This window comes from Aythya marila (genome assembly GCF_965140915.1).
Source record: "Aythya marila genome assembly, chromosome: 1".
NCBI lineage: Eukaryota > Metazoa > Chordata > Aves > Anseriformes > Anatidae > Aythya > Aythya marila.
The window spans coordinates 9,692,623-9,717,819 of record NC_139042.1 but is presented as its reverse complement, the minus strand read 5'-3'; the positions used below and the strand labels follow the sequence as shown (position 1 = coordinate 9,717,819).

The 25,197-nt window shown below is 38.9% G+C and overlaps 1 long non-coding RNA gene across 1 annotated transcript; it reads right to left on the bottom strand.

The window, feature by feature from the left end:
• Positions 1 to 4,162: 4,162 nt before the first annotated feature.
• LOC309885983 lies at positions 4,163 to 24,506 on the bottom strand. The gene is made up of 3 exons (XR_014318872.1): positions 24,353 to 24,506; positions 5,189 to 5,335; positions 4,163 to 4,452 (listed from the first exon to the last, which is right to left on the bottom strand). It is a non-coding gene; the product is annotated as an uncharacterized lncRNA (long non-coding RNA).
• Between the last annotated feature and the right edge of the window lie 691 nt (positions 24,507 to 25,197).

Below are 25,197 nucleotides of genomic sequence, written 5' to 3'. Positions count from 1 at the left end.
TGCCATCGAGCTATAAAGGACCAGAGCCCATCTATATTTGTGGAGTGACAGGGGGATCTCAGCAGTTGACTGTATTGGAGGCTGAAGTGAGTCTGACTGGGAATGAGTGGGAAAAGCACCGTATTGTGACTGGCCCGGATGCTCCATGTATCCTTGGCATAGACTATCTCAGAAGAGGATATTGCAAGGACCCAAAAGGGTTCCGGTGGGCTTTTGGTATAGCTGCCTTAGAGACAGAGGGCATTAAACAATTATCTACCTTGCCTGGTCTCTCAGAGGACCCCTCTGTTGTGGGGTTGCTGAGGGTCGAAGAACAGCAAGTGCCAATCGCTACCACAACTGTGCACCGGCGGCAATATCGCACTAACCGGGACTCCCTGATTCCCATCCATAAGCTAATCCGTTAATTGGAGAGCCAAGGAGTGATCAGCAAGACTCATTCACCTTTCAATAGTCCCATATGGCCAGTGCGAAAGTCTAATGGCGAGTGGAGACTAACAATGGACTATCGTGGCCTGAACGAAGTGACGCCACCACTGAGTGCTGCAGTGCCGGACATGCTGGAACTTCAGTACGAACTTGAATCGAAGGCAGCCAAGTGGTACGCCACAATTGATATCGCTAATGCATTTTTCTCCATCCCTCTAGCAGCAGAGTGCAGGCCACAATTTGCCTTCACTTGGAGGGGAGTCCAATATACTTGGAATCAGCTGCCCCAGGGGTGGAAACACAGCCCTACCATTTGCCATGGGCTGATCCAGTCTGCACTGGAGCAGGGGGAAGCTCCTGAACACCTGCAGTACATCGATGACATTATTGTGTGGGGTGACACAGCAGAGGAAGTTTTCGAGAAAGGGAAGAAAATAGTCCAAATCCTTCTGAAAGCCGGTTTTGCCATAAAACAAAATAAAGTCAAAGGACCTGCACGAGAGATCCAGTTTTTAGGAATAAAATGGCAAGATGGACGTCATCAAATCCCAATGGATGTGATCAACAAAATAACAGCTATGTCTCCACCAACTAACAAAAAAGAAACACAGACTTTCCTAGGTGTTGTGGGGTTTTGGAGAATGCACATCCCAAATTACAGTCTGATTGTAAACCCGCTCTACCAAGTAACCCGTAAGAAGAATGAATTTGAATGGGGCCCTGAACAACGACAAGCCTTTGAACAAATTAAGCAGGAAATAGTCCATGCAGTAGCCCTTGGGCCAGTTCGAACAGGACCAGATGTAAAGAATGTGCTCTACACTGCAGCCGGGGAGAACGGCCCCACCTGGAGCCTCTGGCAGAAAGAACCTGGGGAAACTCGAGGTCGGCCCCTGGGGTTTTGGAGCCGGGGATACAGAGGGTCTGAGGCCCGCTATACTCCAACTGAAAAGGAGATACTGGCAGCATATGAAGGAGTTCGATCTGCTTCAGAGGTGGTCGGTACTGAAGCGCAGCTCCTCCTAGCACCCCGATTGCCGGTACTAGGCTGGATGTTCAAGGGAAGGGTCTCTTCTACGCATCATGCAACTGATGCTACATGGAGCAAGTGGATTGCACTAATTACTCAGCGGGCTCGAATAGGAAACCCCAGTCGCCAAGGAATATTGGAAGTGATTATGGACTGGCCAGAAGGTAAATACTTTGGGATATCATTAGAGGAGGAGGTGGGTCGTGCTGAAGAAGCCCCACTGTACAACCAGTTACCAGAAAATGAAAAGAAATATGCCCTGTTCACTGATGGGTCCTGTCGTATTGTGGGGAAGCATCGAAGATGGAAGGCTGCTGTATGGAGTCCTACACGACGAGTTGCAGAAGCTGCTGAGGGAGAAGGTGAATCGAGTCAGTTTGCAGAAGTGAAGGCCATTCAGCTGGCTTTAGACATTGCTGAACAAGAAAAATGGCCAGTTCTCTATCTCTACACCTATTCATGGATGGTAGCAAATGCCCTGTGGGGATGGTTACAGCAATGGAAGCAAAACAACTGGCAGCGTAGGGGCAAACCCATCTGGGCTGCTGCATTGTGGCAAGATATTGCTGCTCGGGTAGAGAACCTGGCTGTGAAAGTACGTCACGTAGATGCTCATGTGCCCAAGAATCGGGCTACTGAAGAACATCAGAACAACCAGCAGGTGGATCAGGCTGCTAAGATTGAAGTAGCTCAGGTGGATCTGGATTGGCAGCATAAAGGTGAATTATTTATAGCCCGATGGGCCCATGACACCTCAGGCCATCAAGGTAGAGATGCAACATACAGATGGGCTCGTGATCGAGGGGTGGACCTGACCATGGACGCTATAGCACAGGTTATTCATGACTGTGAAACATGTGCTGCAATCAAGCAAGCCAAACGGTCAAAGCCTCTTTGGTATGGAGGACGATGGCTGAAATATAAATATGGAGAGGCCTGGCAGATTGATTACATCACACTCCCTCAAACTCGCAATGGCAAGCGCCACGTACTTACAATGGTGGAAGCAACCACCGGATGGCTGGAAACATACCCTGTGCCTCATGCCACCGCCCGGAACACTATCCTGGGCCTTGAAAAGCAAGTCCTATGGCGACATGGTACCCCAGAAAGAATAGAGTCAGACAATGGAACTCATTTCCGAAACAACCTTATAGACACTTGGGCCAAAGAACATGGTATTGAGTGGGTGTATCACATCCCCTATCATGCACCAGCCTCCGGGAAAGTTGAACGATACAATGGACTGTTAAAGACTACATTGAAAGCAATGGGCGCTGGGACATTCAAAAACTGGGATACGCATTTGGCAAAGGCCACCTGGCTAGTCAATACTAGGGGATCTGCCAACCGAGCTGGACCTGCCCAATCAAACCTGTTACATACTGTAGATGGGGATAAAGTTCCTGTAGTGCATGTAAAAAATATGCTGGGTAAAACAGTCTGGGCTACTCCTGCCTCGGGAAAAGGCAAACCCATTCGTGGAATTGTTTTCGCTCAGGGACCTGGATACACTTGGTGGGTGATGCAAAAGAACGGAGAGGTCCGGTGTGTACCTCAAGGAGATTTAATACGGGGTGAGAATAGCCCATGAACTGAATTGTACCATGTTAATTGCTATATAATACTGTATGTTACCACTACCATGACTACTATAGGTGACTAATTAGAATGTATGGAAAAGAATGTAACCTGAGCATGACATAAATGGTATGGAATAAGGGGTGGATAGATGTCCTGGTTTCAGTTAGAACAGAATTAATTTTCTTCCTAGTAGCTGGTGGAATGCTGTGTTTTGGCTTAGGATGAGAAGAGTGCTGATAACACCCCGATGTTTTAATTGTTGCAGAGCAGTGCTTATACCAAGCCAAGGACACCTCAGACTTTTGCTCTGTCCTGCCAACAGGCAGGCTGGGGGTGCAGTAAGAGCTGGGAGGGGACAGACCCAGGACAGGTGACCCGAACTAGCCAAAGGGGTATTCCATACCATCTGACGTCATGCTAAACAATATATAGGGGTGGCTAGCTGGGGGGGGGGGGGGGCGGACTGCTCGGGGTTAAGCTGGGCATCGGTCAGCAGGTGGTGAGCAATTGCATTGTGCATCACTTGTTTGTACATATTATTAGTAGTAGTACTATTATCATCATTGTATTATTATTATTATTATTATTATTATTATTATTATTATTTTCCTGTCTTATTAAACTGTCTTTATCTCAACTCACGGGCTTCACTTTCCATTTCTCTCCCCCGTCCCAGAGAGGGAGGGGGGAGGGTGAGCGAACAGCTGCGTGGTGTTTAGCTGCCAGCCGGGTTAAACCACGACAGAAATCCAAGTACATCTAGTAGAATCATAGAATCATAGAATCATAGAATATCCTGAGTTGGAAGGGACCCTTAAGGATCATCAAGTCCAACTCTTGACACCGCACAGGTCTACCCAAAAGTTCAGACCATGTGCCTAAGTGCACAGTCCAATCTCTTCTTAAATTCAGACAGGCTCGGTGCAGTGACCACTTCCCTGGGGAGCCTGTTCCAGTGTGCAACCACCCTCTCTGTGAAGAACCCCCCCAGCCTAAATTTCCCCTGCCTCAGCTTAACCCCGTTCCCGCGGGTCCTGTCACTAGTGTTAATGGAGAAAAGGTCTCCTGCCTCTCGACACCCCCTTACGAGGAAGTTGTAGACTGTGATGAGGTCTCCCCTCAGCCTCCTCTTCTCCAGGCTGAACAGGCCCAGTGACCTCAGCCGTTCTTCGTATGTCTTCCCCTCCAGGCCTTTCACCATCTTCGTAGCCCTCCTCTGGACACTTTCCAACAGTTTCATGTCCTTTTTATACTGTGGTGCCCAGAACTGCACACAGTACTCGAGGTGAGGCCGCACCAGCGCAGAGTAGAGCGGGACAATCACCTCCCTTGACCTACTAGCGATGCTGTGCTTGATGCACCCCCATTAAGCAATGCTCTGTTGCTCCTGGTCATAGCATTCTGACTTGCTAGGAGAGCAGAAAAGAGAATCTGTAATTATATCTGTCCACTTTGTAATTTTACACATTGTTCTGTACCTAAGCACAATATCTAAAGACCAACTGATAAATCCCAGTGGAATCATATGCTAAACAATGTGTGGTGCCATTGAAACCCAAGCAGCGTGTGCAGTCCACATTTTGCTTTGGAAAATCTCACAGTAGAATTTTTTCCAAAGGAGGAAGAACAGTCATGACATCCAATTGACAATGTGTTTGTGTTTTTTTGTTTGTTTATTTGTTTTGTTTTGTTTTGTTTTTTTAAATTACCCCTTTTCACTTGCCTGTTTTATTGTTTGAGGTTATTATGTATTGCAATAAAAGGTTAATTTTCAGAATCACTATCAAAACAAAACAACAACAGCAAAAAAACTTCACTTTTGTTCACATAAAACATTTCAAAACAGAAGGAAAAAATATTTATTTTTTTTTCTTGGAGAACTTTCAAATGTGCTCCAATTTGGATGAAAACTACACATCAAAGTCCTAAAATCCTTTGTAAAACCCAACAGCTGTTGTCTGCAATTGCTATGCTGATATCAGGACTACATTCCCCCAGCCAGCATGAGGTCAGTGACCACCTGGGGCTGAGACACCTGGCACTGGCTATGCCATTGATTTCCTTGGTGAGTGAGACTAGTCATTTCATTTGCCCTCTCTATATTTTACTTTCCTTATCTACAGAAAGGGGATAAATGATACTGACCTTCTTTGTTAAATGTTTTGAGATGTGTAGAGGAGAAGGGCAAGGCATTCATCTGCTCTCAGCCTCCCCAGAGGTTTTTGAGTGCAAATGGCATGCAGGCAAAGGGCTTCAGACAGGAACAAGGTTTGCCAAAAAGGAGCATGGTCTCTAGAAAACAGAAAATGGCTGGATGAAAATAATCAGAGTACATTGAAAAAGAGGTAGCCTATCCCAAGTAGGAAAGCTTTCAAGATGACCACACATACTTTAAAAGTTTCAAGGAAGATTTTCAAAGGCCACTTATCCACAAGGTGGATATCTGTCATGTTTTTGGCTGGGATGTGGTTAATTTTCTTCACAGAGGCTCATCTGATGCTGTGTTCTGGATTTTGATGAAAACAATGCTGATAACACACCTCTGGGTTTAACTGCAATATCAGAGGGGGAGAAGCTTTGACAGATAACCTTTCGCCTTTCTTCATCTACAGAAGTCATAACAGCTGGGCAGCTGTTAGTCTCTTCTAAATGCATTTTATGCAGGCTGTGCCATCTGAGTGTCTGTAAATCAAAACCTCTTCAACTTGGTAAGGCTTTCTCCCTGCCCAGGTAAAAATATTAATGAGCACATCATCTGCTTAATCCTGCCTCCCAGAATAAATACTACTGATAAAAACAATATTGATAGTAACAATTGTAGTAGCAGTAATAGAAATAGTTCAGGCCCAATGAAAGGCAAATTAAATATTAATAAAGGATGAAAGCAGCCTTTGTTCCCTCAATGTCACTGGTGACTGCACCATCCATTGGCAGGATACAGTTGGAAGCTTTCATCAGGAGAGTAGGTCCTCATCTGTTGTTGTGATTTAGCTTTGTCTACCAGGTCTCAGCATCTGTAAATCCTGAGTGAATAAAAGGGTGCCTGTTTCAATTCTAAAGCTCTTTCAATTTATCATTTTATTTCTGATTTTTGGTTTGCAGTATTATTTTCATGCCCAAACAGGAAGAGAGAGTCATCCACTGCAAGTATGATTTCTATACCTATAAGTATCTTTGGACACATATAAACTATCTATTGCGGAAAAAATAATTGGGCTGTGACCCTTCAGTAATAAAGTAAAGATGTTTAATTAAAACTTCTTACAAACAAGTACTATGAGGGTCCCAACAAAATTATTAGACAACAACCTCCCCTCCCCTCCCCTCCCCTCCCCTCCCCTCCCCTCCCCTCCCCTCCCCTCCCCTCCCCTCCCCTCCCCTCCCCTCCCCTCCCCTCCCCTCCCCTCCCCTCCCCTCCCCTCCCCTCCCCTCCCCTCCCCTCCCCTCCCCTCCCCTCCCCTCCCCTCCCCTTCCCTTCCCTTCCCTTCCCTTCCCTTCCCTTCCCTTCCCTTCCCTTCCCTTCCCTTCCCTTCCCTTCCCTTCCCTTCCCTTCCCTTCCCTTCCCTTCCCTTCCCTTCCCTTCCCTTCCCTTCCCTTCCCTTCCCTTTCCTTCCCTTCCTCTTCACAGCAAATTAAATATTAAACTTATTGCCACAACATGCTTAAAAAAGTATTAGGGATCTTCCTGAAGGATAAATCCAACAGAGTCTATTAAGGAAGACAGTCCAGAAGCAGATTCTGGCTCAGGAAATCAGTAAATTTCCAATCATTATATTGTCTGTTTTTAAACCGTTTTTAATCATCCGTTACTGACTGTTTCACAGTAGACTATTTGTACCTTTAGTCTGATCCAGTACCTGAGTTGTTACTGAAATTTAAATTTCATAGCTCTTTCGATTTTTATTTATTTTATTTTATTTTATTTTATTTTATTTTATTTTATTTTATTTTATTTTATTTTATTTTATTTATTTTAAGGAAGCAAAACTTCATGAAGCAGTGTGATCAACAAAAGAGAAAATCAGGCTGAAAAAGACCCAAGAGCTGCTTATGACAGACACTAGCCCAGTATGTTATGTCTGTGCTGTACCTATGAATAGCTCCTTTATTTTTATAGTCACAGCAAGGTACAGTATGTGTCACCTCTGAAATTTAATGAACCCAGAATTTCAGGAAATGAAAGTAAAAAACTAGACCTTAAAAATGTATCTTTAAAGATGTCTCAGGTAATTAATCTTTTCCAGTAAGGAGATTGTCTTTCTTAGTTTCTGGGTTCACTAAAGATATATCCATAGTAATATACTATAAAACATGTTGTCTTAAATACTGACACACATCAGCACATAGACACAGGAGCTTGTATTTAATTCTGGGGAACAGAGGAGAGTAAGGCTGAGATGGCTGAGTGAGGACAACTGGTTTTCCCTGTAGGTTAAGGGAACAAGGCATAGTTCAAGTGTTTGATCCTTATGGATGTAGAAGGTGGTGGATCTCTATTTCACAGTCATTTTATTGTCTTCCTTCTGACCATTTCTTAGAAACCATCTTTCCTACCCTACCTGTTGGAAGCCTTGTGGAGGGTATGTGATAGACAGATGTTCTTTGTTTTGAAGTCGGGTCTCTCAAGCTTATCTTGCTCAAGTCTTAATATCACCTGCATGCTGATCCAGGTGTTAATATCATCCTGTACCCAGCTGGCAACTCCTGGTTATGTGTCAGGCATTGTAATGCTCAGAATAATGTAAATGGGTTGTTTTACTTCACTTTCTTCTTAAATTTACATTTAAGATGAGAGAATTTAGAAATCTTAGTAGTTAAAAAGTACCAGCATGTAACTACTAGTATACAGATAACAATCTGGTCCCAATTTTAAAGAATATATATATTTTTTAAATACTCAAATCCTGTGGAGGTCTACTAAGAGCAGAGAAAAGTATTATGCTTGTTTGCTTGCTTTTTTGCCTGCTCTTTTAGGAAGGGGTGCCTAAGCCTTTTTCAGGCAGAGGAATTTTCACACCAAGGTATGGCAGGTTGCTTTTGTGTTTCATAGGATACGCATTACTACCAATGTTATTCAGATTCACTCCATCAAATTACATAGTTTACACATTTTCATCTTCATTGTTACTTATAGAATCATAGAACCACATAATTTTTTGGGTTGGAAGGGACCTGAAAGCCCATCCAGTTCCACCCCCCTGACATGGGCAGGGACACCTCCCACAAGACCAGATTGCTCAAAGCCCCATCCAACCTGGCCTTGAACACCTCCAGGGATGGGGCATCCACAGCTTCTCTGGGCAGCCTGTGCCAGGGCCTCACCACCCTCTGAGTGAAGTATTTCTTCTGAATATCTAACCTACACCTACCCTCTTTTCCTCTTTTAGTTTAAAGACTTTCCCTGTTGTCCTATCACTGCACCTCCTGACGAAGAGTCCCTCCCCAGCTTTCCTTTAGCCCCATTTAAGTACTGGCAGGCTGCTGTAAGGTCTCCCCTGAGCCTTCTCTTCTCCAGGCTGAACAACCCCAACTCTTGCAGTCTGTCTTTATAGGAGAGGCGTTCCAGCCCTCTGATCATCCTCATGGCCCTCCTCTGGCCTTGTTCTAATACTTCTATGTCCTTCTTGTGCTGGGGGCCCCGGAGCTGAACATAGGGCTCCAGGTGGGTCTCACAAGAGCAGAGCAGAGGATGACAACCCGCTCTCACACCCTGCTGGCCACACTCCTTTTAATGAAGCCCAGGTTACAGTTGGTTTTTGGGACTGCAAGCACACATTGCTGGCTCATGTTGGGCTTCTCATCAACTAGCATTATCTTCAGTTGTGCACAGGACATGCCTAATGGTAAAATAAACTAGCTTTACTGAGCAGGATTTATGTCAGATTGTTAGCAAAGAGCAAACAGGTAACCATCAAAGGAATGTAATTGCAATCTTCAAGTAAATTTATCAACTGAATATTTTTCAAGTTCTTTAGATTTTTATTAGATTTTATTACATTCAGATTCCTAATAATATCTTACAAATCAATTATAAAAGCACAGAAGCATTCTGCTTTTTGCATTATGTCTCCAGATTTGAAATATTTTTCTCATCACTGGACCCTCAATCATTTCATCTGGGCTTCTAATCTATTTTTAAGACAAATTAGGTATGGAAGCATGTTAATATCATAAACAGTTGATACTTCAGTTGATAGTTAGCTAGTCAAAACATTTTTCATATATATTACGTCTTTTGTGGAATGTCTTTTTGTGTTTTGTTTGATTATTTAATTATACCTACATTAATGTGAAGCTTAAAAAAGCATATAGAGAACATATAGAAGACATTTCACTGTTCCAGGATTTATAATATGGTCATTAAGCCTTCCATGACTTTATCACATTTCATATGTCTCTCCTATTAAAATTAGTCATCCAGTTATTCTGCTACACTGGTACAGAGTCCATGCATGATGTATCAACAGTGCAGGAGGCAGATTTAGTAATATGTACCTTTGTCTGGACTTCTCCATCCTCCACACTAACTCTTCATTTACAAGCTCTAACATTACAGGTGATTTGTGCTAACTCAGTGACTACAAAAAATAGAGTCAAAAGAGTGAACAGGACTGTCAACAACTATAACATTATAACTGAATCACTTGCATTTATCTAACCATACCATAGAAAGCCCAGGCTGTTTATTTGTAGTTTTTCAGTGTCAAATCTGCCTTCCTGTCCTCTCCCCCCAAAAAAATTTGGGTGCTCAGGTAAGCACTAATGTCAGAGCCCACTTGCCACAAACAATAAGAGCAACAAGTTAATGGGGCTTCAAGTCTCACATTGAATCAGAAAAAGCAGTAAGCCAGTCCCTGGAAGTGCTTCCTCTGGAAGAGACATTTTTCCACTTGTCACTGCCCCTTTCGCATGATATCAATTTCACAGATGAACACTAGAGACGCCCTCTGATGTGAATCTACCTGCTATGTCAAAATGTCCAAACAAAAAGAACAATGAGTTAAGCTATTTTTTCCCCACAAAGCACAAACAGAACAAACTGGATTTTTCTTCAATATTTTAAAAACTGTAACAGTTTTAAAGCTCATCAAAACTTGCAGTTCAGCTCAAGGATCTGTCATCTCTCACTGGAAGGATAGTGTCTGTCTTTTTACCTCTTAAATTCAGCCAAAGAAACTGAAAACCACTCACAGAATCTTCCCTGAATGATGTTCAGTTACAAAAGCCTTATAAATCAGGGAGATTTGAGTTATTTTGGGAACACTTTTGTGAACTGGGTTTCCTCTGAATGGTTCTTGGAAACAATGATAAGTTAATGAGCTTTTTTTTTTTCTTAAAAAGGAATATTTCAGAAAGTAGAATTGTTTTGAATGCTCTTCCAAAAAAACAAACAAACAAACAAACAAACAAACAAAAAAAAGATAATGTGTCTTCAGTTGAAGAGAACCTATATTTAGAAAACTAGAAGAATATTATCCACAACTATTCTTTTTGTGTACTGAATGTTCTCTAAGAATCTGCATCATCTGACACTAGTCAAGGTGTGCTATTGCCTTAGTATAGCCTGATTCCTGTTGAGGAGACAGTCAATCATGCTCACACAGATGTAAAGCAAGAAAGATTTCTGCACAGCAATGCAGGTATTTCAAAGCCTCTTTCAAGGTGCTATATTCCACAGCGGTCATTTCAAGGCTGGTAGGGCTGATGACACATTAGTTAAAATCAGGAATTTTGAGGCATTAGGTCGTCACTGAGATCAAGGATATTGCCTGAAACAAAGTTATATATGCAGTGAACTCTTAAAGAAAGCTTTCTTTGATGAAAGGTTAAAAAAAAAAAAAAAACGAAGTGCATTATTCACAGTCATACTGAAAGAAAACTGTGATGCTAAAGAGAGTGACCATGGCTCCTGGCTCCTGGCTGAAGGATCCTGCTCTTTCCTCAGGGTCACAAATACCAAGAGAGGCACCTCTACATTACAGCTACAAAGCATTCCTAGTGCAGATGCTTCTATGACAATAAAACTGTTTTCCTATATTATTACAGTAAACCTCCCTCCATGTAGGCAAAGATAATCTGTCCTTCTGCCAACATAAATTTCCTGCTGTTATTAGGGTTTTTCCTTCTGACCCACCTGTCTCTACCTCCAACCCTTCTCAAGCCCTCAGGGAGAAAAACAAAATAATGTGTAAGATCCAGAGGACTTTAAGTCAACATGCAGTTATCTTGGGGACCTTTTCTGGGCATTGCCAGAGGTTCCTAGAGTTCCATTATCTTTGCGTATCTCTTACTACAGTCCATCATTTTCTATGACTCTGCAGAAGTCTCTCAATACCGTACGTGACCTCAATGATAGACATTTAGACATTCCTTTCTAAAATGACTCAGACGCTGGTCTGGGAATGGAGTAAGAAAAAGCTATCAAAAGCTGCAGGAGATGCATAGGTTAGTGGACTAAATGATGGGAAGAAGCTTGTTGCTGCACTCAACACTTATGAGCCAAGGAAGAAATGACAGCTAGTGAGGAACTGGAAATATAGGAGAAAAAAAAAATGCAGCTGGCAATTTTGTAAGGAGCTACTTGCTAGCAGTACCAGTACCCAAGTACAAGAAATATATCAGTGCTATTAAAGATTTTTTTTTTAACAAGGTTAAGTTTGAAAGGAGATGAGAATGATTACATTACTGGAAGATAATCCTATACTTGGAGATCTCAGATTCTTTAACTTGACAAAGGGAAGGTGGTGAGAGCCTACCATCTATTAAAAGTCAACCATCTATTAAGTCAACAAAGAGAAGAAAAATGTGACCACAGCCCTTCAGTTTAACAGAAGGAGAAGTAACATGATCCAGTAGTTAAAAAGTGTAAACTAAACTCATTCAGACTAGAAATTACTTATTTTTAGTGTTACATGGCTGGAAGAAAAGTTAGTGAATGCGAGGGACTTTCCATTGTTTCCACTATGACTCAGCTAACCAACATTGAACATTCTTTTACAAATTATGCTAGTATTTCAGACAGTCATTAATTCAGGGATTAACTATGCCTGTGATATACAAAATCACATATTAATTGATGACAGTCTGGCTTTAAAAACTAGGAATCTTTGGAAATAATAAGGGATTAATCCAAGAGATAATGGTCTAGGGGAGAATGGGTTAAATTCATCTAATTTGGGGACCCAGCACATGCAACAGAACACTGAAATGGTGCCTTGTTATAAATCCAGGGGGAACAATTTAAAACTGTCTCTGGGCACTGACTGACGTGAGGATCCATTTAACTGTGAAGAGAGCTAAAATTCTGTGGGCATGGTGCGGCCCAAAGCGTGGCTCTGCTTGGGGCTGTGAAATGTGGTATGCTCAACAAACTGCCCTGTGAGATGAGGTGACCCTCCAAAATGAGTGTGTGACCATACCATGCCTGTACTGACATGACAGCTTTTACTTGAGTATTGGCATGCTGGTCAGAGCAGGCAGCTGTCTTCTCTGATATGCATCCTGTCATGACCAAGAAAAATTCATATTCTTGGCCAAGCATCAGTGATTTTTCTCTTATTACTGCTCCTGTTTGGATGCAAGAAGGCTCAGCACCTGCTCCTTGAAGCAGAATTCAACAGCATCCCTGCTGCTCCTCTGCTCTTGCTTTCACTGCATCGTGTTTTGGCCAGGCTAAAATCTACCTAGTGCAGCTTTTCTGCAAAGAGCTCTTTATACTTTTCATATCTGCACAAGAACAGACAGCTTCTACAGAATTTGAGACACCTCTTAAATGTTGTCTTATGCTCTATTTTTCCAAACTAAAATGGTGTACCCAGGGAGTACACTTCCTTCATCTGCCTTTGTCCCTTGGTGGCTGTGGCCAGCACTCCCATGACACCCCAATGCTTTCAGAAAGAGATTGACCTTTGAGTAGAAAGTTTGAATTGATGATAAATCACATCTAATCTAGTCTACTGTAAATACTATTATATATTAATATGCATGTTTTAATAAATTGGTATATATTATATAAGTAATTATACTACACTACATTATGCTGATATCTAATTATAGACCCATTGTGGCAGGAAATCTTCCGATTTGAGAAAGAAGAGATTGGAGTTGAATAAATTATAGATTAAAAGGGTAATAACAAATGGACTGCAATGGCTCAGAAAGAACGGGAATTTTAATTTTCGTAAGGATTTATTATGTTTACTGTATTTGTGTTAGCGAAAACTGCAGCTGCTTGAACAAAACTTTTACTTCATCTGACATTACATATAGCATTTATTTTTCTCTTTTTGCTAAAAAAAAAAAAAAAAAAAAAAAAAAAAAAAAAGAGGCTTTTTATGAATTAGTGTACTGCAATACTAAGCTTTATATTATCTATAAACTAAGGTAGTAAAAAAATACCATCATTTTAACCTTGGAATGCAACAGGGGATGTGGTGGATCTGTAAAAATTTAATGCCCTTCAATGACTGGTTAAGTGGTCAGTGCTGATGAGTGGAAGTTTGCATTTGTCTTGTAGCAGTATATTTTTATTGCATTTTCAGAAGGATCTCTGAAGTTCAGGCTGCATTTCCAAAACATCTAGGTCATGCAACTGGTCTGCTGGTATGAAGATGAGCAGACTGACTAAAGCTTTTTTGGCACCGTTGAAGGTCCGCTAAATCTTGAGCATTTCTCATGCATCAGAGAATTTTTTCATTGTTCTGTGTATCTTGCAATCAAGTGTTTCCATGTGGAAAATAAAACATGTATACTTGGTCTCCTTCAGACCCCAGGACCTAGAGTTGTTCAGGTGCATAAGGTACTTGCCTAAATAAAGTTTGTGTCATGAGTTGTAGTTGTATGGTGGGTATACAAGATAGTAAAGTCCTTGTGAAGCACAGGCTTTTATAGTACCTCACTTCACCACTGCATTCCAGAAAAACAAAGGATAAACAATTCATCATCAAAAGAAGACTATGTTTGAATACATTTGAATGCAAACTCCTACTTCAGTCAGCAACAGTTCTGGATGAAAAGCTGGACTGTTCTGAATGAACCAAAAATTTCCCCTTCTTTTTATGTTCTCATTTTAGATCAAAGCAAATATGCAAAGCAAACACAGGCTTTCTGTTTGAGTAGAGTAAATAAGGCAGTTTCATAATCATGGGTTTTGAAGAAAGTCATGCAGATATTTTATTCTTTAAGACTAGTTTTGCTAGTATATACAGCCAAGTCGACTGTAGCTGAGCTGATTATTTTGGATATCCAGCTATTTCCTGTTTTTCAAGGGTGATCATTTTACTCTGAACTTTCCCCTTGCTTTTATAAAATATTGTCTTGTGTTCTCTCCGACCATAACAATCCTGAAAATTAAAGATGATGTAGTAAAAGTCCATTTCTATGTGTTTGGGTATGTCTGTGAATAGTGCTTCCAAATCCTATGGGATAAAAGCTGCTGTATAAATGTAAATATAAGTCATGGCCTTCTTTGGACTGATGACCCTTTGCTGCTGTCTTTTCAACAGGATAAGCAGCACAAATAGCAAGTGCCAGAATTAAATGGTATGATAAAGAGGTCTTTGCTAATTTTTCAGAACGTAGGCTATCTTTACCATATTTAAGAACTTATGGCCTTCTGTTTTCCAAATGAAAATAATAAAAGGCAAAGTTTAGGCTAAAACAAACTTTCAAAAACAGCTCTGGATTTGTGGCTTTGATTTGCAGTTTCAGAAATGAAATATGTACCTCTGAGTGTAACTTTCACTGAAGGGCAAGAAAATAGGTCCACTTTTTATGTCTCTTAGACTTTTTTGTTTGTTTGTTTTCCTAGCTGTTTTCCCTGCTGGCTGTTTTCCATAGGGAAAAAAGGAAAAAAAAAAAAAAAAAAAAAAAAAAGTCCATAATTTACAACAAAGTTCTGCTGATTTCTTTGTGTACTCACAGACATTGCCTCAGTGCTGTGTTTTGCATGTGCCTGTGTTTGCAGTGCTGTGTTTTGCATGTGCCTGTGCACGTTTCTAACCTGATGCTTTGTAACACACATAAACCAGGTCTTGCTGTGACATTTCCTAGTACTGTATTCATATGCTAAATAAATTCTTAAGTTATTTAATAACTCTGTATGCAAATAATGTTAATTATCTTGCTCCCACCTTTTAGTGAACAGAAAGACAAGGTAGTAGTTTTTGTAAGTTTAGTGAGTTTTGCTTTCAGACTTCCATTTGTACCAATGTAAATAACAATCACGTTACAAGTGTCTGAACTTGAAATGTAAGTTATTTGAATAACTTACTGAGTCATCATCAGGCCTCACAGGTGTCAGTGTAACATTAAAACTGCTGGGAAGAGCTGACTCTGCTAAAATTTGCACTAGAAATTTTAGAGCTTGCAAATTCAGAGGTCTAGTTAAGGTCAAGTTAAAAAGAAAAGTGCCTTTAATCTACTCAGTATTATGTCAAATTGTATACAAAGTTGGTGCTGTTTATACTTTATTTTGTGAGCTTGGTTCACGGTATTTCTTCTTGACTTCCTTCTTTTTAGCCCATGGCTTACTGGACCTGAATCAGCAATTCCCACTGGTTGAGAACAAAGAGCTCCCTACACTCATCAGCAGTGTGGAGATTTGCCATCTCCATTGTGTGCCACTATCTTGGCAAGCTGGTTTGATGACACAAGCTATTCCCAGCATAATCCATCTAGTTGTCTTTCCTCACAGGGAAAAATCACTTTTATTAGAAGCCAAAAACAATACATGCCACTGGGATCACAAAATTTTATTTTATTTTGTTTTATTTTATTTTATTTATTGCTGCGTATACTAGCAGTGCCAAGAGTTAAAATGGTTCTGAGGAAAATGTTTGTCACTATGGTTATGCATGGAAGACAATATCTTTTTTTTTTAGAATTTGACCCTTTTATTCTTTTTTTTTTTTCCTTTAATAAATACATTCAGGAGTGCTTAAAAAGGACTATGACTTCTATTAAAGCACAAATAGTACAATTAATATCTAACAAGTAAAGTCTCATCAAAGAATTCCTGGTTCTTCCTTCTTTCTACATTCTGTTCCTAAGAAGCAAAAGAAGTAAATCAATAGCTTGTTTTTTTGCAACATAATAAGAATGGGAAGAAGTCAGGCCAGCCTAATAGAAAATGAACAGTGATACAGAAATGCCAATGGGAGATTTGAGTTCTATTGTAATACACAAGTCACCATACTGTTTCTATTCAACAACATCCAGTAAAGTTAGGGAAAGACCAGGAAAACTTTGTTCAAAGCAGAGAGGTTAACTCAACATTCATTGCACTGTCTGAAAGAGACTGTCTGAAAGAGATAAGATTAGTCTTTGAATCAGATGATATATTCCCTTTTAAAAAGCGGTAAAATTCTGTGTCTGATTTAAGAACATCTAGAAGTGTTCTGTCTCTCTGTCTGTAGGCCATAGAGGAAACATGCAACTCAAAGAAAGGTACAAGAATACAGCAAGTCCATAATGATGCCTCCCCAGGATTCACCCAAATTCCAGCTTTTCTGCAGCTTAGACTTTTAGCTGTCTGCAAACTGCTACCACATCTTTATTTTTGGTGTCTCACTTAGCTGAGAATGACTTTCTCTCTGTTGCTATGAGTATCATTTAAAAGAAATCTAAGACAAGAGGAATATTATTTCCAAAAATTTCCTTCTGTGAACTTCTACAGCTTTCTTGCCAGCTTGGCTTTAATGGGTTCATTTCAATGGTATTATTCTCAGAAGTCATGGATAGAATTCATCTCACCACATTGCAGATGTCTGTTTCTGAGCCAGTCCATTGGTGGGCACCTTCAGGGAGAAACTCAACTCATCTGTCAGCTTTAGACAGCAATTTTAGGATAAGATTACTCACATTATAATATGCTAATTTCCCTCTTTGGGTTCTGAAGGGAACCCAACATATACAGAATGTAGGCATACCATTATATATCAGTAAATATAAAGATATATAGGAAGCCAAAGGTTAAATACACACATCTGTATCCAGTAAGACAAATCCTGTGCAATGAATGTATCAAAGCAGACTATTTCTGGGGTTCAGTCTAATTACAATATTTTAGTCAGAAATTGAACAAGAATATCATGTCTAAGTTTCATCAGAGTTTCATTTGCTCTCCTGTATTCATATTTCCTACTACAGACCTGTATGGACTATAGCCTCTGTGTGTCATCACCCATTCTCTCCCAAGGGGTTCACAGAAACTGTACAACTCTAAATTCTTATCTGAACAGGCAAAACAAGCAATAAGAACTGATCTCAAATAATTTTTTCCTTAAGCATTAGGTTCAATATAACTTAAACAGATGAAACAAGTTCTAATAGTTAATTGAAGAGTTTGCAATTAGTTAACAACATGCAAATTACCACTGACCTATAACAGCAATGGAAGACCCCCAGATTACTTTGTTAATATCTCTTTATGATTGCTGTACACTGAGAGCTTCACTGAGCTTTGCTGAGCTGAGCTTCAGTAAAGGCTTGTGTTCTGTTTATCACAGTATGGGGTGACTCAAAACACAATTGCTCAACAGAATTTTCAGTAAACCTTGGAAGGTTCATGTGGAGACTGTCAACATCTGCATGGCATTAAGATCTTGCTTAAAGGATAAATATTGATTATTTCTCAATTCTATTTGAAGTAACACAGAAGGGAAAACACTTTTGATGCACCTAGGATGTGAATAGTTAATTCATAGTACTTTATGAGTTAAAAGTATTTTTAATTTAAAACGTGAATGTTTTCCTCCTTACAGAAAACTGTAGAGTGCAGAAGTTATGACAATGCAGTGTAAAAATATTATCTTTGGCATTTTTATATCAGCAACATATATTGCTTGCTAATTGCAGAATATTTTTAAAGCAGTGCTTCCTTCATTTCAAATTTATTGTTCCTGGGTAATATTTCCCTGAGAAATATAATGGAGGAAGAGGTAAATAAAAAGTTGCACTTCTAGATGAAGATACCTTCAGCTCTTCCATAGATATGTTACTATGAAAAGAACAAGGCTCCTGCCTTTTCTAAAACAGTATGCTGTCATCTGCAAATCTTGCCTAAAAGCAGTCAAAATGATTTTGTAGACAGCATTGGATTTTAATTTTTAAAGAGGTTTCAAACTGCTGCTGTAACTTTTTCATATTTATACCAGCAGGCAATTCTACAAATGAGACTGATTTTATTAAATTAATTCTGTGTTTAACAAAACAAAAAGCAACTTAAAAAAAAAAATCTGCAAGAACTCCAGCACTTTCAATGCCAGATGTTAACAGATCTTTTCCTTCCAAGAGATGCTTATGAAATTGTGTCAAAAGGATAAAGAAATGGGATTATGCCCAAACCCCTGTTTATATATTGAGTTTTGTGTTGCAATATGAAGACACTTTAAATTGTAAAAGCATAAGGAATAATCAGAGATCTATTTTTCCCTCACTGTGTTCTTGTCTCAGTCACAACTCCAACTGGGATATCAAATTAGCTTTGAATAATTTTTGATAGTTAAAGTGTGTCTGTGGGACTGTACTTCCAGGTAATATGTGAATTTTCAAGGATCCATATGCCTTCTGTTGGCAGCAGGTGTTTCACAAAGAAGCTTATGAACATGTTTTTAAGATACTTTGCAATGCAGACTCAAGTGGCTTCAGGCTAAAAACCAGTGGGTGGAATACTATTCCTTTTTGTTATTCCTTTTTTGCTGTAAAGCAGCATAACTTCACCAAATGCGGTCTTATATCTGTGTTGACCTTGACATGACTTATACAGGAAGCTAATTATTAAATCATAGTGAAAATTTATGCATTTTTTTTTCTTTTTTTCTTCCTGATTTGCTTTCAACACAGAAGTAAATTTTTTCAACAGAGTTCCTCAATATTTTTCTGGACGTTCTGAATTCACTTCTCCTCCCCCTACCACTATTTCTCTCATGCTGTCTTTGAATTTGAATTATTAGCTAGAAGACAAATGCTGGTTCTATGTTGAAATGAATTATTTAAATTAAAATTTAAAAAAAAAAAAAAAAAGGTAAAAAGAACAAAGAAAAAAAAAAGAAATATGCATCTGTTCTGATCACATTCTTATTCATGGGGCTGTGAATGACTTGAAACAATTTCCCCAAAGTAAAAGATTACTTAATTTCTGTATTTAGTCCCTGTTGCTTGTGATAGAACTACTTGTAAAAGAATCACAGTGTTTATATCTTGCTACTTCTACAAATACTTTATTTATAACCTGAGGTTCACTCCTCTTTCTAAGATTAAAGTGTTTTATATAAGGTTTTTTAAAGTGTTAGACACCAAGAACTAGGTCAAAATATTTTTGCAACATACCACACTGCAGGAACTAAGAAGTAGCAGAGACAGATGCAAATACATTGTTTAATTATCATGTATCCACTGCAGTCTAATGTATTATTGCTATTCTTTTAGTAGTCGTTGTTCTTACTTAGCATATCTGAGGGCCAAAGTGGAATTAGGACTTCCTATAATCAATGTTATAAAGGCAAGTAACAGATGTTTATTTAATCTTCAAAACCTCCAGAAGACAATTCATTCTGTGACCTAGAAACACCTATCTTATCTATTAGTTACCTTCATCTTTGTTGTGCTTTGGAGATGTCTAATGTTATCCATTGACTTTGCAGAAAACCCTTTTGACTAGGTTGCCAATATTTTTATTGTTAAAATTAAATCAAACAAATATTCTGTGTCTAATTAAGTTGTAAGACCTGCTATGAAGTTTATTATCAAAACAGCAGTGAATAGTTCGAATAGCCTACTCTGCTGATAAAGTCAAGGGAAATGCTATAACAGTAACACATATGGCAGATGACTGTTGTAGGTTATCTGAGTAGAAACTAATGTTAAATATGTAGTCTCGGTGTTACACAGAAGTCCCCAAATACCATAGTAATACAAGACTATTAGGATGCAGAATGGAGGTTTTATTCACCCCATATTTTCAAGGTAGAGTGAGGAATTTGCAAAGGCTAAATCTGACCACACATCTTCCCTAGTTTCCTATTATAGTCAATGAAATGAAATAGGATCCTCTGGAGAGCAACTCAGGTAGGTTTCTGCTCTAAATTGCTCTCTCCATGAACTGTAACAGGAGCTTGCAAAAGATAAGTCTCACTTGGCTAACCTTAACATTCAAATATCTGTTGGGAAAAAAAAAAAAAAAATAAAATAAATAAATAAATAAATAAATAAATAAAAGCTGAACAGTGGCTTCATCTCATTGGGGGAGCTTTGTAATTGTGTCATCATTTTGTGTCAGGTGCACAGAAATTTGTATTTGGCTAGACTTTGACAACAGAGGTGTCTATAGTTCCCCTAGCTCTCAACTCCTCTCTCTCAAGAATTCTGCATCTTGGTATACTTGCTGTATGTGTTCAGCACACATCACTTCACACATAAAGTGGCCTGGGTCTAGAACACGTTGATGACTGTAATTTTTACACACTAATGATAATGTTGATCTCTACCTGTAGAGAACTCTGGACATTCTAAAGTCTGCCAAAAGTCTTTCATCGGTAGAACAAAAACATTACTCTCTTGCTTTGACATCAGGATAGACACAGGGATGTAAAGATCAGATGCTTGACTATGAGAATAAATATGTTCTTATTTGCAAGATTAGTTTATGAGGTGAGGTTTGAGTTCAGGATGCAGCTTCTAGCATTATTCACAGGCAGTTAGGAATTCAGTGAATGATATTTATGAAGAAATGACTGAGAAGTTCTTTTACTTTTAGAAAGGCATCTAATATATTAAAGAAAATATGCACCATGAATATAATTTCAATGAACCCCAGATATTTTTTTTCTCCATTTTCTTGTAGTTCAGCTAGAAATAAATTCACACTACCGTTTTCTGACCTCCCTGCACAAGAGTCAGAGTTCAAGTTCCAGATTCTTTGGGTGGTGTTGAGCTACACAGTCAATACTTATACATATACAAGTACATATCCCTGTCTCACTTTTCTTAGTTTCGAATTATGCCTTTTCCAGTCTGGAAATAAATTCCAACATCTAAGCATCCCCAGATTAGAAAATTTTGTGGATTTACAGACATCAGTTAGAAATCCTGCTAAAACTGCTTTTCTCCATGGAGTCTGGTGGTTCCTGCCCAAGGCTTAGTAACATCTACAGCTTTAGTGAGAAGCTCTGCAAGGGGCCTTGATCACATCTAAGCACTTCTGCCAATAAGCATTCTTCCCATTCAGGCCCCACAAAAGCTACAAGCACTGCTTGAAATAGAACAAAAAGCAAATACTTCATTTGTATCTTTCTGTACAAGGGGAAGCATGTAACTGATTTGGCTATGCAACTTGAACATCCCTAGTATGCATGTTCATTTGAAGAAGAGAGGAGTGTTCTACCACAGATGAGCTGCTGGTTGAAACAACTACTACCTACTGGCTTGTACCCAAGTCTAAACTTCAGGTGACATTTTTAAATATTGCTCATTAATACAGCATGACTGAAGCCTCAATTAATTAATTGATAATAATAATAAAAAATATCTGTATAACTTTAACTCAGTGCTAAAAAATCATAAAACCATTTCTTAGACAAATTCATCTACTCTTTCACAAAAAGGCAATAGCATATCAAACTGCTTTTTCTGTAACTTTGCTTTGCATATGTAGCATCCTGAAGCTGTGCACACTGTGTATTTACCTTACTAACAAGCTAATTTGCCTGAATCAGAAACTTCCATAAATAATAAGTGCAACTAGGTTACCACTTATAGCCCATTTATCCTCTTGTGAGGAGCAATCCAATATGCCAGAAGGACTCAAGAATTTCCTTAATCTTTCTAAATATGTATAGTTATTGATTTTTATTTTTTTTTCTGAAATTGGAAGGAAGAAAAAAATTAAGGAACTGAGTGATGGAAATTATGTAGAAAACCTTTATTGAAGAACTTCAGAAATCCTATTTTATCTTCCTTTAAAACTTTTTTTTTTTTTCGCCAGTCATTTCAGGAGATGATTACAAAAGTATCATTCAAACTTTGAAGATTCCCTTTACCTTTGGAGGTCTTTGCATTAGGCCCAGAACACACATAGAGCTATTATAACGAAAGCCTATTAGTCTCTTTAATATTGTTCAACTAACATTTTCTTCAATGGTATTCTTGCATTGTGTAGCTCCTGATATAAGAAAATTTAAGTAAGTTTAGGAAAATTTCCTGTCTCCTTCTCTACTTCTGAAGAAGAACAAATCTCTGAAATGTAAAATGGTGATTGAAATGAAATGAAATGAAATGAAATGAAATGAAATGAAATGAAATGAGGAAAGATCTGATCCTTTTTGTGAAAACCGAAGTGAATCTAAATTTTGATGCCTGTGCATTTTGGACAATAAGAGCAGTATACATCTCAGCTGAATTTAGACCTCTAAATCTATTTGTCTGTTTGGCTTGTATAATCATATAATAATATAAACACATTTAGTTTATGGTCTGTCTGAACTATTTTATACAGAGATGTTAGGAGAAGATGAATCATGCCCTTTAAGTAGCCATTTCTTCCCACTGACCTATAAAGAAAGACTACTGGGGATACCTCAGATGGAGACATCTACACCCTACCAAATGAATTCTCCTCTGAGAGTCATTCTTGATTCTACCCAGCACAGCATATGATTCCAGAACAACGGGATCAAATATTCTGAAGCTAAATGGAATTAAGATTCTGTGCAGCACTCTCCCTGAATCCCCCTACCCAAGAATATCATTGCAAACTTATTAAATTTCTTGCCTCACAGATATGGAAGATGACTTCTTATGCTGAATAAAAAGATATGTTAGTACTGCAAAGACTTTTCTTCCTTTCTTCCATATTCATTGACAATGTTATTGATGCATAAGGCAATTCTAATGCAAAAATAGAGCTGTAAGAAAGACGGAGAATAGCAAGGAAGATCTTTTTCGCTCTTACTAGATCAGAACCCATATAACAGAGTTACTGACCCAGGCAAAGACATTGTCTCTGCCATGGTCAGGTTGCTTATTTCACCTGTGTGATTTCAGTGTTAGTAGTCCAGCAGATATTTGAGGAAAGGAATGCAAAACATTTAATGTTTAGGTCCTTCTAATTAATAAAATAGCAACCAGCCCTAGGTGCTGCTGCTTAAGCAGGGGGAATAGACTGAATGACTTACAGGGCTCCTTTCCAACCTAAACCATTCAGTGTTTCTGTTATTACTATTGTATAGCCACAACAGTGAAAAGAGTCTCTAAACGCAGCTCCTGATGATTAAGAGCATGAGGTCAATCAGAGTATCCAGAAGAATCTTCTGCCTAACCCAAGCCATGATATCATACTCACTACTTCCTGTACAGGGAATTTTTGGTTGACCTGAAGTATAAGTCTTACAGAGACTCAAAGGCTTTTCTTGGGTCAGAGGTTTCAAATGATGGAAAATGCATCCTAAGCAAGTTGTCGTAACCTTCAGTGCTAAACTTTTATAGTATATTTCTAGTTTAATTTTGTTGAGCTTTAACTTTCAGCTGCTGAATTGTACCATCCCTTTGCCTGGCAGTTTAAAGATCCTTCTCTCAGAAGTTGTCTCATTGTGTATATGCGTATAAACATGATCAAATCACCTCTTAACATCCTTTTTTTTCATATTTTTCTTACAATATTAAATGGGAAAAAAAAAAAAAAAAAAAAAAAGGTAAAAGCAGTATTTTATAAGTAGAGCTTCTGTCAAAGAAAATCAGTGTCACAGATGTATGCACCGAAAGTGGAAAATATAACCATTAATGATTTGTAGGGTATGGCTTTCAGGAAATTCTGTGAACATCAAATGATCATCCTACTGTTTTTGCTGATGCCAACTAAGTAGGTATCACATGACCTCTGCTGAGGGTAGTATTGCTGCTGGGTGGATCAAATGCAGAGCAGTAGCTGCAGCCTTTCTAACCAAAGGAAAGAGGTAATCTGCATTGATTTCTAAAGATAAAAGACTAACAGGGATTAATACTGTCCACTTTCTCTCCTATCACAAAGTCAATTCTAACAGATCTTCTAAGCTATATAAACATTATTATTATTTTTTCATTTTTTTTATGACTGCTTTCCTTTTTCCTGAATGCTTCAGGTCAGGAAGATTCCACTTTTTTGAAATCATATCATAGTGAGAAATCTGTCTTTTTCTGTTATTGATTAAAAATAAATGCTTGAATAGTAAGTATCCCAGGAAAGCTGTAACACTTTTAAGTTACCACTGTAAATATTCATCTAATGAATTAAAGAAGGTAGTCACCACTGGAACTGCAACACATGCATCCACTTACCTCAGCCTATCTGTCTTTAGGAATGTTCCTAATGGTTTGTGGCAGCCATGATTCTGCTCCGCTTGTCCTGAACATGAGATCGTTAGAAAGCCGGGCTGGTTCTGAGCCATTTTCTGCTCTAATCAGCATTCTTCATGCTTCCACTGCAGCACAGTCTTATGACTCACAGAAACTTGCTGCATTTTTTAAATGGCCCAAACTGATTCAAAGCAAATGAGTTTGGGAAGGGTGTAGAAGTTGTTAGTTATGCATCATGTAATTGCTCATGGTACAGCTAGTTCCAAGTCCTGAATCAAACAGAGCACATTCCAGACTATGTTAGAGAACATTAAGTAATTTAAAGCTTGTCAGTTGTGCCAGGCACTCCCTCAATTACTTGTTTTCCTTTAAGAGCCTTGCAGTCATTTAGAGAGGATAGAACCCTGCATTTGTTTTAAACGTGTAAATAACTAAACACATAGCAGAGGCAAATTATAAGTATGGTAAAATCCATGAGCTGGACAAAATGATGAATGGGCTTTGGAAAGGTACCCAAAAGTGACATGGTTATCTTGTAGTGTTTCTACATCGGCAGAAGGGGAGAACTTTTCTGCCCGCGTAAACTTGGCCAGATGTGAAGAAGCACCTATCCAAAGTCATTAATGTGATGACTGTGGTCCAGCTATTGAACCCTGATGAAAGGTAGTCTCACTAGACTGGAAAGAGCTCCATGCTCATGTGAATATACTGCTTCCAACATACAGATTCTGCCTGTACTCAGAGAGAACTAAGCTGTACACATCTGGGGGTATCCATTGGCTCATAAGCAATTTAAGAACAGCTTCATCTCACTTAACTTTAGACCT